We start from the raw sequence: 14,695 nt of genomic DNA on the forward strand, positions 1-14,695 counted from the left end.
ACGGAATCATCAATTACTAGTGGGAATATCACTCCTGGCCAGCAGGAGGAGGCAAAGAGCACCACAGCAAAGCTGCTATATATGTCACTTTCCTTACCCATAACCTCCAGTCATTCAGCCGAAGGGAAAATGGAAAAAGAAGATAACATAAAGTTGTAGAGGTGCCTGAGGTTTTAGTTAAAAATAACTGTCTTAAAATAAAGGGTGGGCCGTGGACTCACCATATCCGGAAATAAATAAATTTATCAGGTAAGCATAAATTATGTTTTCTTTCCTAAGATATGGTGAGTCCACGGAATCATCAATTACTAGTGGGAACCAATACCCAAGCTAGAGGACACTGCATGAAGAACCTTTCTCCCAAAAGAAGCCTCAGCTAAGACAAAAATATAAAATTTGGAAATATTAGGCAGAGAGGACCAAGTTGCAGCATTGCAAATCTGTTCTACAGAAACTTCCTTCTTGAAAGCCCAATAAGAAGGGACAGCCCTAGTGAAATGAGCTGAAATTCTCTCAGGAGGTTGCTGTCCAGCAGTCTCATAAACCAAACTCATTATTCTACTTAACCAAAGAGACAGAGAAGTAGCTGAAGCTTTCTGACAAAGAGCAAACTGGCGACAATCCTTAGTCGCCTGTAGATAGAAAATAAAAGCACGCACAACATCAAAGTTGTGCAACAAACGTTCCTTATGAGAAGAAAGATAAGGACACAGAAAAAGAACAACTATTTTATGATTAATATATCTATCCGAAACCACTTAGGAAGAAAACCTAACTAGTACGAATAACCGCCTTAACTGCATGAAAGATAAGATAAGGCGAATCACACTGCAAATCTGAGAGCTCCGAGACTCTCCAAGCAGAAAAGATAGCAATGGGAAACAAAATCTTCCAAGATAACAACGTAATATCTATGGAAAGTAAAGGCTCAAACAGAACCTACTGCAAAACTTTAAGAACAAGGGTAAAACCGACTTAAACACAGGCCTGATGTAGACCAGTGTCTGACAAAAAGATTGCACATCTGGCACGTCCACCAGATGCTTATGTAGCAAAAAAGACAATGCAGAAAACTGACGCTTCAGGGTACTGACTGACAAACTCTTCTCCAGACCACCCTGGAGAAGGGATAACAAATTCAGAAAAAAACGCTTAGGCAAAGCTAAGCGTCCAATCTTCCAGCAGTCAGCTTCAGAGATTTAGATGAAGGAAAAGACCAAGAATCAGAAGTCCTTCCTCAGAGGTAGTCTCCAAGGTGGAGAGATGACATTTCCACTAGGTCTGCATACCAGATCCTGTGAGGCCACGCAGGGGCTAATAAAATCACCGCCGCTCTCACCTGAAAATACGAGTAATGACTTGTGGAAAGAGAACAAACAGAGGAAAAACGTATGCAAGACTGAAAACCAAGAAAAATATCAGAACATCTATCAGGACGATCTGTGGATCACATAACCATAAACCGTACCTTCAAAACTTGGCATTATGTTGAAACGCCTACAGAAGCCAACTCCTGAAACCCCCCATGTGAGGGTCTATCTAGAGAACACTTCCGGATGGAAATGCTCACTCCCTGGGTTACATTATCAGTCTGTTAAGAAGTTTGACTCTTAATTGCCCATCCCTGGAAAGTGGATGACCGACAGCAAATGTGAGCTTCCTCCCACTGAACAATCCAAGTCACCTCCTACATGGCTAAGGAACCCCTAGTTCCTCCCTAATGGTTGATATAAACCCTTGAGGTGATATTGTCCAACTGGAACCAAGCTAGGGACGACTGAGGTCAAGTCATCAAAGAATTGCTTTCAACTCCAAGATGTTTAAAGAGAGAGCAGAGACGTCCGAGTCCATAATCATTAAACAAGACCCAGGCAGCATACCAGCCCAGCAGGTTGGCATTCGTGGTCACATCACCCAGGAATATCTCCAGAAGCATGTGCCCAGAGATAGATACTCCTGAAAAAATACTACGGAAGAAAGTCTCTTGTCATCTGATCTAAATCTATCCTTTAAGACAGATCCGAAAGTTCTCCATGTCATGGAAAATAGCAAAAGGAATGAAGCCCATGTAATACCATCAGACCAATTCCCTCATTACACAGGGTCACAGAAAAGTGAAGAAATATCAACTGCAGCTAAATGCAAACTCTCAACCTCCTGGTTGCAAGATGACTGCAGTGTGGGGAAAAGAAATAGATCCTTGATTTTCTGACCTCTGAAAGACATCTCCTAGATAAAGAATCAAATAAGGTCAAAGCATACTGCACCTGGTGTTCCCAGGCGGTCTCCCACCCAGGTACTGACCAGACCTGACCCTGCATAACTTCCGAGATCAAACAAAATCGGGTGCATTCAGGTTATTATGGCGGTAGTCCCAAATAAATTACCCTTGTGGATAGAACAAGGGAACTCTTCTCCAGATTAATTTCCCATCCCCGGAAAATAAGATTGGACAAGATCTCTTAAAAGAGACTTAGCTTGAAGTCAGGATGATACCTGAACTATATATTGTCCAGAAAAACACACTTGCAATATCCCAAGACCTAAAGGTCTGACTGGGATGGCGCACACTAAGAAAACTAGAGAAGATTCCGATTAAGGAAACACTAAATCTCTCAGGTCTAAGTTCGTTATGAACAGGCCCACTAGAACCAAAGGAGAAAGGATACTACTTTGAAGGAGAGAATCTGAAATATATGAGGTAAATACCTATATCCCGTTCTCAAACTGGGACTGGAACTGTCACTCCCAGAGATGAAGACCCTGAATTCAGTTCAAGGAATGCCTCTCATCCTACTTGGATTGCAGATACTTTAGAAAGAGAAAACTGCCCCGGGAGGAAAACTTAGATTGGACTCGAAAGGGCATGACCCAAACAAAGTCTCATCCTTAAAAGGAGACACTAGAAACGTATATTTGGAGAAAACAGAAAGAATTGAATCTGCAACTGCAGAACTATAAAGCCTAGGCTGTACCACTAAACCACAGGTAGGCTTCTCAGCTGACCATAGATTTCAGCCACAATGCCCGGCGGCTAGTACAACAATTCTAATAAGACAAGACATTGCTCTAAATGAACAATTAAACCTCCAGCTTCTTACCTATGTCAGAAAGAAAACTAGATTATCTCCACAGAGATCTAAGTTCTCTGATTAAAAGTAGAAAGTTCCCTTCTACTAAAGACACTGTGCATTTCAAGAGAGATAGCGACAGTAAATCCTAAAAAGGACGTGAGACAGGGAGAAATATCCCCAGATTCTCTATAACAATCCTGTGAACATCTCACAGCACGTCTAGAACCCTTCCAGAGAGGAAAGAAAAATATAGAACTGATAAAGTTCACAAAACTCTGAAGGAAAGACAACGATAGGGATCGGTGTCATCCAGTCAGCCAAGACCTCCTGACATTATAAGAGGCTTTGAAGCAAACAACTGAAGGATAGCACTTCAGTAACAGATGAAGGAATTATACTGTCCAGATCTGAGATTTCAGCCTCAGAAACTACCGGCGAATCCTTCTCACTAACTTGGAAGAAGACAAACCTGTGTAGCAGAATGTGGAGCAGAAACCCTCTTATCTGAGACTTAAAATGTCCTCTTGCCTTTTCCCTGAAGTAAAGGAAAACAGACTAAGCCAAAGATACCGCAGAAGATACCTGAGCTTGCAACTTCTGTAAGCAAATACACTCCTCCAAGAGATTGAGAGGAACACAGGGCACTGCATGTGACGCTATATAGGCTTGGGACATTAAAGAAATGTATGCTTACCTGATAAATTTGTTTCTTTTTAGACACAATGAGTCCACTGATTTCATCCTTACTTGTGGGATATTCACCTCCTGGTCAGCAGGAGGAGGCAAAGAGCACCGCAGCAGAGCTGCTATATATAGCTCCTCCCTTCCCTCCCACTCCAGTCATTCGACCGAAGTTAGGAAGAGAAAGGAAAAGCCAAGGTGCAGAGGTGTCTGAAGTTTACAAAAATTAATAACCTGTCTCAGAGAACAGGGCGGGCCGTGGACTCATCGTGTCTAAAAAGAAACAAATTTATCAGGTAAGCATACATTTTCTTTTCTTTTTAAAGACATGATGAGTCCACGGATTTCATCCTTACTTGTGTGATACAACACCAAAGCTAGAGTACACGGATGATAAGGGAGGGACAAGACAGGAAACCTAAATGGAAGGCACCACTGCTTGAAGAACCCTTCTCCCAAAAACAGCCTCAGCCGAGACAAAAGTATCAAATTTGTAAAATTTAGAAAAAGTGTGAAGAGAAGACCAAATTGCAGTCTTGCAAATCTGTTCTACAGAAGCTTAATTTATGAATGCCCATGAAGAAGCAACAACCCTAGTGGAATGAGCCGTAACTCTGTCAGGAGGCTGCTGTCCAGCAGTCTCATATGCAAAACGGATGATACTCTTCAGCTAAAAAGAAAGAGTGGTATCCGTAGCTTTCTGACCCTCACGTTTTCCAGAGAAAACGACAAACAAAGAAGATGACTGACAAAAGTCGCTTGTAAATAAAATTTCAGAGCACGGACCACGTCCAAATTGTGCAACAGACGTTCCTGTTGAGAAGAAGGATTAGGACACAAGGAAGGAACAACAGTCTCCTGATTAATGTTCCTGTGTCTCTTGTTTTTCCAGAACTGTCCGATACAATGGATAAGAGCAAAAAGCGCGCCAAGACGCGTAGTATAGCTCCACCCATCATGGGCGTGATGACATAACTCTCCCGGGCGGCTAAATATTTATTAGAAACAAATGTCGGGAGAATCAAGGTGGCCATTATCCTATCCGACTAGATTAAAATAAAGGCACCGGAAGAAAAACTTGCCCCAAACAATCTTTGGCAGTCGAAAAGCAAAACTCCCGGTCGGCTAGAAACCCTATATAAAGCTGATGGGAGTACAGATTGCCCCAAAACAATGGCATGCAAACATGCCGCACAGCATAGCTCCACCGATCGTGGGCGTAACAAGCGGCTAAATTGTAAAAGAGGAGCCGCAGGGAGAACTAATGCCCATCCTAACAAGGAATAAATAAGCCTCCCATCAGTTATGCATAGTAAAACGTCCAGGGGAGTAAAAAATTACATCTATCATGCAACACACCATACATGCGGTCAAACATGAGAATAAAACTAACCCTCCAGACGGCTTGTTAGAGTAAAACAAAGCCATTGTCAGATGCTAGTAATAAATTAGAGCCACTTCTCCATGCCCAGTGCCTGCAATCACTGCCCAACAACATGTCCTCCCACCTAGGGATAATGTTATCTAGTGTCCCTCAATATAGAAAAAGTGCCAATCTTTCTGTGTCCCCAGAAATAAAAATCAGCACTTACCTTAAATTGCTGCCCGGCAGTAAGGCAACCCACCTGGCTTGCGAAGTCCTCAATTTCTCCTCACATTGGCCTATGGAAATAAAAAGTACTGCGTGTATCTCTTCCCTCAGACTTTACAAGCAGCAAACCATGTATGGGAGGCACAGTGAGAATTATGTCCCACAAGTTCCCATTGCTCTAAAGCCACCAAAATCTCTACTGAAGAGACTGATATGGACTATGGCTACACCCTAGAACAAAGTAGCACTCTCTGGCACTACTTTAAAAATAATAAACTCTTGATTGAAGAATCTATACTAACACCTCACTTTTCCTCTTCCTAACACTAACGTAGGCAAAGAGATTGACTGGAGTGGGAGAGAAGGGAGGAGCTATATATAGCAGCTCTGCAGTGGTGCTCTTTGCCTCCTCCTGCTGACCAGGAGGTGAATATCCCACAAGTAAGGATGAAATCCGTGGACTCATCGTGTCTTTAAAAAGAAAAGGAGAAAGCTGTGGCAGTACCTTAACAGCAACATCCTTGGAGACATAAAGTTCAAACCAATCTGTACATTTAATAGCATTTGCGAAATCAGAGGTACAGAAAAAATAAATGTTTAAATCAATTCTTAGTTGAGCAAGCCTTCCACACAACTTCAGCATCAGTAGAAGGAATTATACTGCCTGAATCTGAAATTTCATCCTCAGATGCACCCGACGAATCCTCAGACTTCTGAGAGGAAATACTTTGATTAGCCACTTCAGGATCAGAAACCTTACTGTTTCTATAAATTTCCTTTTGCGTTTTCCCTGCAGCATGGGAAAAAGCAGACAGCACCTCAGATGCAGCAGAAGATACCTGGGCAGCAATATCTTGCAAAATAACTCCAGACAGAGCATGAGAGGAAACGCAGAGCACTGCATGTGCAGATGAATAGGATTGGGACGCTTGAGTAGAAAGCTGCGGCACATCTGAAACAGGAGGCTCTTGAACAGCATCCGCATTAGCTAATGATGGCTCAGGGTCAAAAAGTCTATTTCTATAAGCTAACGTTCTTCCAATACATGAAGAACAAAAATGTACTGGGAGTTCTACCTGGGCTTCAAAACATAAGCTACAGGTAACATCCTGCACATCCTCCTGATGCATAATACAAAAAGAAGCAAATAAAATAAAAACTTTTTTTTTTTTTGTCTTTTAACGAAGGATATACACCCTGTTCCAAATTATTATTCAAGTTCTATTTCAGTATCACAAAGATTAAATTTTTTTTTTTTTAAGTTTAACTCATGGATGGCATTGTGTCTCAGGGCTCTTTTGATCACTGAAAACAATCTCGGACACCTGTGATAATTAGATTGCCAGGTGAGCCCAATTAAAGGAAAAACTACTAAAGGAGGGTGTTCCACATTATTAAGCAGAGCACCATTTTCAAGCAATATGGGGAAGAAAAAGGATCTCTCTGCTGCTGAAAATAGTGAAATAGTTCAATGCCTTGGACGAGGTATGAAAACATTAGATATTTCACTAAAACTTAAGCGTGATCATCGCACTATTAAGAGATTTGTGGCTAATTCAGAGCACAGACGGGTTCTTGCAGATAAAGGCACATTGAGGAAGATGTCTGCCAGATCCATGCATCAGATCAAGAGAGCAGCTGCTAAAATACTATTACATAGCAGCAAACAGATATTTGAAGCTGCTGGTGCCTCTGAAGTCCCACGGACATCAAGGTGTAGAGTCCTCCAGAGTCTTGCAACTGTGCATAAACCATCCATTCGGCCACCACTAACCAATGCTCACAAGCAGAAACGGCTGCATTGGGCAGAAAAATACATGAAGACTAATTTTCAAACAGTCCTGTTCACTGATGAGTGCCGTGCAACCCTGGATAGTCCAGATGGATGGAGTAGTGTATGGTTGGTGGACGGCCACCCTCTTCCAACAAGAATGCGATGTCAGCAAGGCGGTGGTGGAGTTATGTTTTGGGCCAGAATCATGGGAAGAGAGCTGGTCGGCCCCTTTAGGATCTCAAAAGGTGTAAAGATGACCTCTGCAAAGTATGTGGAGTTCCTGACTGACCACTTCCTTCCCTGGTACAGAAGGAAGAACTATGCTTTCCGTAATAAAATCATCTTCATGCATGACAATGCACCATCTCATGCTGCAAAGAATACCTTTGCATCAATGGCTGCTATGGGGATAAAAGGAGAGAAAGTCATGGTGTGGCCTCCATCCTCCCCTGACCTCAATCCTATTGAGAACCTTTGGAGCATCCTCAAGAAAAAGATCTATGAGGGTGGGAGGCAGTTTACATCCAAACAGCAGCTCTGGGAGGCTATTCTGACATCTTGCAAACAAATTCAAGCAGAAACTGTAAAAAAAACTCACAAGTTCAATGGATGCAAGACTTGTGAAGCTGCTATCAAATAAGGGGTCCTATGTTAAAATGTAACATGACCTGTTAAAATGTTTAAAAAGTTAAAATGTTGTTCAAAGTTTGATTGATATAGCTTTTGATTTCAGTAAATATGCTGCAAACACAACAAATGACAATTTTCAGTTCTTTACAACCTATAAAGTGTTTTGAAACTTACTGTGCATAATAATTTGAAACAGTGCGTTGTAAGTGTTTTATTTTGAAAAAAAAAATACTGTTATCATTAGGAGGTTTGTTCAATAAAATTTAAATTGTACTCAATAGTTGATAACATGAGAATTATGCTGACTGTTGTTTACATCAATTATTTAGGTAAATGAGAAAGATATCATTGGCATAATAATTTGGAACAGGGTGTAATACAGAACCAAAAAAACATTCTTAAAAAAATGTTCCCTTTACATTTACCAAATCAAGAAAACATACCCCAGGTGCCCTACCTGTCCTGCAACCCGCAGCAAACTGAGGAAAAAAATGATCCCGTTTACAATCCGGATTTCCAGAGAAGCAAAAACAGCAAGAAGCCTTCTAAACAGCAGAGCTGAAATATGGGCACCTCACTCTTACAGGAAGTGAAAAAAAGTGCCAAAAAACCCCTCTGACATCAAAGAATCAGAACCTCCCTAAAAGGGGCGGTCTTACAGCTGACAAAAAAGCCATTTTTTTTCTTTAAAACAACTTTCTTGAAAAACAGGCTTAAAAACAAACAATAAAACACCCTAAAAAAGTACATAATCTGTTACTAAAAACGGATCCTCACTGAGCCATCAATAAAATAACTCCTCACACTAATAGTGCCTGCAAAAACTGCCATAAAAACCTGCACCCTGACAGGAATAATAAAAAACGTCCCTACAGCGTTTCATCTAAATAAGTGCCAATTTTTTCCCTGCTACATAGAAAAATAAAACTGGCACTTACCCTAATATTTATCTGTCTGGCAGCAGGACAGCTCACCTGGTTTGAGAGGATGCCATCCCCCACATGGACCTGTGGAAATACAGAAAGACTGAGTAAACTTACTAAGGTTATCTAAATAGGGCAGCAAAATGTTTTGGGAAAATGTAGTGAGGATTATACCCCACAAGTTCCCAATTGCTTGAAAGCCACCATTGCCCTACTGAAGAAACTGACATGGGCTAAGGCTAGACCTTTTAGAAAGATTTAGAGCAATCCTACTCTGCTTTAAAATAAAAAAAAATTGATTGTAGATCAGACACCAAAATTTCACCTCCTCCTTGCACCGCAGGCAAAGAGAATGACTGGAGGTTATAGGTAAGGGAAATGACATATATAGCAGCTTTGCTGTGGTGCTCTTTGCTTCCTCCTGCTAGCCAGGAGTGATATTCCCACTAGTAATTGATGATTCCGTGGACTCACCATAGCTTAGGAAAGAAAAATCCTAACACTAACGCCCGAAGAGCCACTTACAGTTGCTGAAGTTCCACTTGAAGGATCTTCATCCAGGCGGATCCATCTTTATCCAGGTGGCAGGTGGCTCTATCTTTATCCAAACGGCATCTTCTATCTTCATCCCGGTGTTGTCTTCTATCTTCATCCTGGCGAGCGCAGCAGCTCCATCCTGAAGACATCCGGCGCAGAGCAGCCTCTTCATAAGGTCGCCGCTGTATACTGAATATTCATTGCGAGGTACGCGATTCAAAATGGTGTCCCTTGCATTCCTATTGGCTGATCTGATTTTGGAAATTCAAAACAGCCAATAGGATGAGAGCTACTGAAATTCTATTGGCTGATTTGAATAGCCTATAGAATACGCCGCCGGGATAAAGATAGAAGATGCCGCCTGGATGAAGATGGAGCCGCCTGGATGAAGATCCTTCAAGCGGGACTTTAGCAACTGTAAGTGGATCTTCGGGGGTTAGTGTTAGAATTTTTTAAACGTTTTTGGGTGGGTTTTTTTTTAGTTTAGGGGTTGGGCTTTTCGTAAAAGTGCTAAATGCCCTTTTAAGGGCAATGCAAAAGAGCTAAATGCCATTTTAAGGGCACTGCCCATACAAATGCCCTTTTCAGGCCAATGGGTAGCTTAGGTTTTTGTTAGAGTTAGTTTTTTTATTTTGGGGGGTTGGATGGTGGGTTTTACTGTTAGGGGAGGTCTTTGTATTTTTTTTTAAAGGTAAAAGAGCTGTTTAACTTAGGGCAATGCCCTACAAAAAGCCCTATTAAAGTCTATTGGTAGTTTATTGTAGGCAAGGTTTTTTTTTATTTTGGGTCGGCTTTTTTATTTTTATAGGGCTATTAGATTAGGTGTAATTCTTTTTTATTTTTGATAATTTTGTTTGTTATTTTTTGTAATTTAGTCTTATTTTTTGTAATTAGATACTTTGTTATTTTTATAGTAGTGTTAGGATTTTTTAATGTGCAATTTAGTTTATTTAATTGGTAGTTAGGTTAATTTTAGTTTAATACTTATATTAGTTTGTTAGTTTAAACTTAGATTTATTTTAATTTGACAGGCAAGTTTTAATTTAATTTAAGATAGGGAAATTGTAATTTTAATATAAAGTTAGGGGGGCGTTAGGTTTAGGGGTTACTAGTTTAAATTAGTTTATTGCAACGCGGGGGGCTTTTGGTTTAGGGGTTAATAGGTTTATTTTGTATATTTCATTGTGGGGGGCTTGCAGTTTAGGGGTTAATAGGTTTATTATAGTGGCGGCGGAATTAGGCGTTAATAACTAGTATAGTGGGGGCGATGTAGGCGGACGGCAGATTAGAGGTTAATAATATTGAACTAGTGTCTGCGATGCGGGAGGGCAGCGGTTTAGGGGTTAATAACCTTATTATAGTGGCAACGATGTCGGGGAGCGGCGAAATAGGGGTTAATAAATGTTATTAGTAGTGGCGATGTTGGGAGCAGCAGATTAGGGGTTAATAACTTTAATATAGTATTTGCGATGCAGGGGGCCTCGGTTTAGGGGTTAATAGGTAATTTATGGGTGTTTAGTGTACTTTGTGACAGTTTAGTTATGAGTTTTATGTAACAGTTTTGTAGCGTAAAACTCATAACTACTGCTCTCAGATTGAGAAACGGAACTTGACGGTATAGGCTGGAATGCAAGTTTTTAAACCTCACCGCAAAACTTGTAATGGCTGCGCTATGGAAGTCCCATGAAAAAAAACGTAATTTTTACGAGTGCGGGACTGACGTTGCGTTACAGGCTAAAAGGCTTGCAGTATAGCTATACCGAAAAGACTTGCAATGGCTGTGGTACTATTTTAACGCTGAAATTACTATTTTTTCAGCATTAAAACACGAACACACAACTAGTAATCTAGGTGTAAGTTAATAGTGGGCAAAGTATTTTTTTTTTTCTTGTTGCTAAGCGCTAAAACTAGACAAAGTGTGCTCATATATTTTGACTATGATTCTATTTTGGCAGCTGCAATTTGTTTATGCAGTTAGTTCCAAGTTGTAATAGAGTGATAGTGATTTGTATACTTAAGATAATTATTTAAGTTTATACATATGGGCCATAACAATAATTTGTAATTTTGGCAGTAACTGTTATGTTTTATGCAGTTTCCAATAATGTTTTCCTGACAAACAATAAAAAATGAAAAATATCAGATTTATCTTCCATAAATAACTAATTAGCTGTTATATACAGCATCTGATGTCCTTCTCAGTTAACACCAAGATTAACATCCTGTTCCTGGATATATTGGTGCCTTGAAACTCAGTCATTTTCAGTCGTTTTTCATATATTATATTTAAAGTAATAGGTTTATTTTTGTAAATTTCAGTATCAGTGAGTGAGTGACATCACATAATAATCAACTTGTGTATGACGGGTTAAGGTATACTTAGCTCAGCAAGAAGACTGATTATAAAAATGGCTGTCTAGCTTACTGTATATATTAATACAATATTAATTCAAACCGCTGAAAACGATTGATGGATTGATGAGTTACGAATGTAGACATTTTTTTTTCTACAATTTCCTATTTCTTTTTTTTTTTTTATTGCCAGAATATATTATAGTCTCTTTGATGTCACTTTAAATGGATATTAAACAAGAAAAAATTGCACGGAAGTGGTTAATGTAAAGAAGTGGTTGAAAAAAATGAACAAGCAATACAAAAATATGTACAACTGATGCTACAAGAGCAAAGGCTCAGTGGCTGATAAGGATATCTACTGTTCCTCTATTGGTGAGCAGGAATAAGCATCTGACTGCGCAAAATAAAAAAGGAGTATAAAATAAGCACAGGTATATATAAAAAGGCCATTAATATTCTTACATTAGAGCCATTAATAATATTTCTAATCGTAAACATTGCAAGCCCTTTAATTGCTAATTATTTGACCTTAGTCAACACAGGTTTCAGGATCATTTCTTTTTAGTGGCTTAGGTAGCATTTTTATGGCAAATGGGTAGCTGTCCAAAGGTTTCTCTAAAACAGATTGCCCCATTGTTACTTCTACTCATTAAATGAACATTAAAAGCCCCTACATTATAAACCAACATTTTAAAAGAAAAAACAAATTTATTCTTACCTTATAAATGTATTTATTTCCGGATATAGTGAGTCCACGACTTGAGTAATTACTGTTGGGAATATCTCTTCTGGCCAGCAGGAGGAGGCAAAGAGCACCACAGTTAAACTGCTAAGTATCACTCTCTTACCCACAACCCCCAGTCATTTGACCGAAGGGAAATGGAGAAAAAGAAGTAACACAAGGTGTAGAGGTGCCTGAGGTTATAGTCAAAAGAACAGCTGTCTTAAAATAAAGGGTGGGGCCGTGGACTCACCATATCCGGAAATAAATAAATTTATCAGGCAAGCATAAATTTTGTTTTTCTTTCCTAAGATATGGTGAGTCCATGGCTTAAGTAATTACTGTTTGGAACCAATACCCAAGCTAGAGGACACAAATAAATAGGGAGGGAAAGACAGGCAGTCTTAAACAGAAGGCACCACCGCTTAAAGAACTTTTCTCCCAAAAGAAACCTCAGCCGAGGCAAAAATATCAAATTTGTAAAAAGTATGTAGAGAAGACCAAATTGCAGCCTTGCAAATTTGTTCCACAGAAGCTTCATTTGTGAAAGCCCAAGAAGAGGAAACAGCTCTTGTGGAATGAGCCGTAATTCTCTCAGGAGGCTGCTGTCCAGCAGTCTCATAAGCCAAACGAATTATACTTCGTAACCAAAAAGAAAGAGTAGTAGCAGTAGCCATCTGAGCTTTACATTTCCCAGAGAAACAGACAAAGAGTGCAGAGGACTGGTGAAAACCTTAGTCGCCTGTAAGTAGAATTTAAGAGCACGTACAACATCCAAATTGTGTATCAAACATTCTTTGGAAGAAGAAGGATTAGGACACAGAGAGGGAACAATAATTTCCTGATTGAAATTTCTATTAGAAACAACCTTAGGAAGGAAAGCTAACTTAGTACATAACTACTTAATGTCTATGGAATGCAACGGCTCAAATGGAGCTAGCTGTAAAACTTTAGGAACAAGGTTAAGGCTCCAAGGAGGAGCAACAGACTTAAAGACCGGCTTGATTTTGACCAAGGCCTCACAAAAAGATTGCACATCTGGCACATCCGCCAAACGTTTATGTAGTAAAACAGATAAAGCCGAAATGTGACCCTTCAGGGTACTGACTGACAATCCCTTCTCCAGGCCTTCCTGAAGAAAAGGTTCTAATTTTACTCCTAGACTAGCCCTTGGACTCAAACCAAAAAAGATATTTACGCCATATCTTTTGGTAATTATTTCTAGAAACAGGCTTGCAAGCCTGAATCATGGTCTCAATGACCTACTCAGAAAAACCACACTTAGACAGAATTAAGCGTTCAATCTCCAAGCAGTCAGCTTCAGAGAATCAAGATTTGGATGAACGAAGGGACCCTGAATCAGGAGGTCATTCCTCAGAGGTAGTCTCCAAGGTGGGAGAGATGACATCTCCACTAGATCTGCAAACCAGATCCTGCGAGGCCATGCAGGGGCTATTAGAATCACTAACGCCCTCTCCTGCTTGATACGAGCAATGACTTGTGGAAGGAGAGTAAACTGAGGAAACAGGTATGCCAACCTGAAAACCCAAGGAACCACCAGAGCATCTATCAGAAAGGCCTGTGGATCTCTTGACATTGAACCGCACCTTGGAAGCTTGGCATTCTGATTGGACGCCATCAGATATAACTTCAGCACCCCCCATTTGAGGACTAATCTGGAAAACACCTCCGGATGGAGTTCCTACTCCCCAGGATGAAAAGTCTGTCTGCTCAGAAAATCCACTTCCAGTTGTCTACTCCTGGAATGTGGATGGCAGATAGACAGCAATTGTGGGTCTCTGCCCACTGAAAAATCCGAGTAACCTCCTTCATGGCTAAGGAACTCCAAATTCCTCCCTGGTGATTGATGTAAGCCACAGAGGTTATGTTGTCTGAATGGAACCTGATAAACTGGGCTGAGGACAACTGGGGCCAAGCCAATAGAGCATTGTAAATCACCCTCAACTACAAGATGTTAATGGGAAGAGCAGACTCCTCCCGAGTCCAAACGTCCTGAGCTTTTAACGAGTTCCAGACTGCTCCCTAGCCCAGCAGGCTGGCGTCCGTGGTCACGATCACCCACGAAGGTCTCCGAAAGCATGTGCCCTGAGACAGATGTTCCTGAAAAATCCCCCATGGGAGAGAGTCCCTTGATGACTGATCTAACTCTATTCTCTGAGAAAGATTTGCATGGTTGCCATTCCATTGTCTGAGCATGTAAAACTGGAGAGCTCTCAAATGAAATCGAGCAAAAGGAATGATGTCCATGGAAGCCACCATCAGACCGATTACCTCCATACATTGAGCCACTGAAGGATGAGCAGTAGCCTGAAGAGAGAGGCAGAAGGAAATGATTTTGTTTTTCCTAAACTGTCAAAATAATCTTCATCAATAGAGAATCTATTATCT

General features: G+C 40.5%; 1 pseudogene; it reads right to left on the bottom strand.

Moving 5' to 3' along the window:
• Positions 1–2,255: 2,255 nt before the first annotated feature.
• On the bottom strand, positions 2,256–2,374 carry LOC128654861 (uncharacterized; annotated as a pseudogene).
• Positions 2,375–14,695: the final 12,321 nt, after the last annotated feature.

The sequence above is a fragment of the Bombina bombina genome, chromosome 3 (genome assembly GCF_027579735.1).
Source record: "Bombina bombina isolate aBomBom1 chromosome 3, aBomBom1.pri, whole genome shotgun sequence".
NCBI classification, from domain to species: domain Eukaryota; kingdom Metazoa; phylum Chordata; class Amphibia; order Anura; family Bombinatoridae; genus Bombina; species Bombina bombina.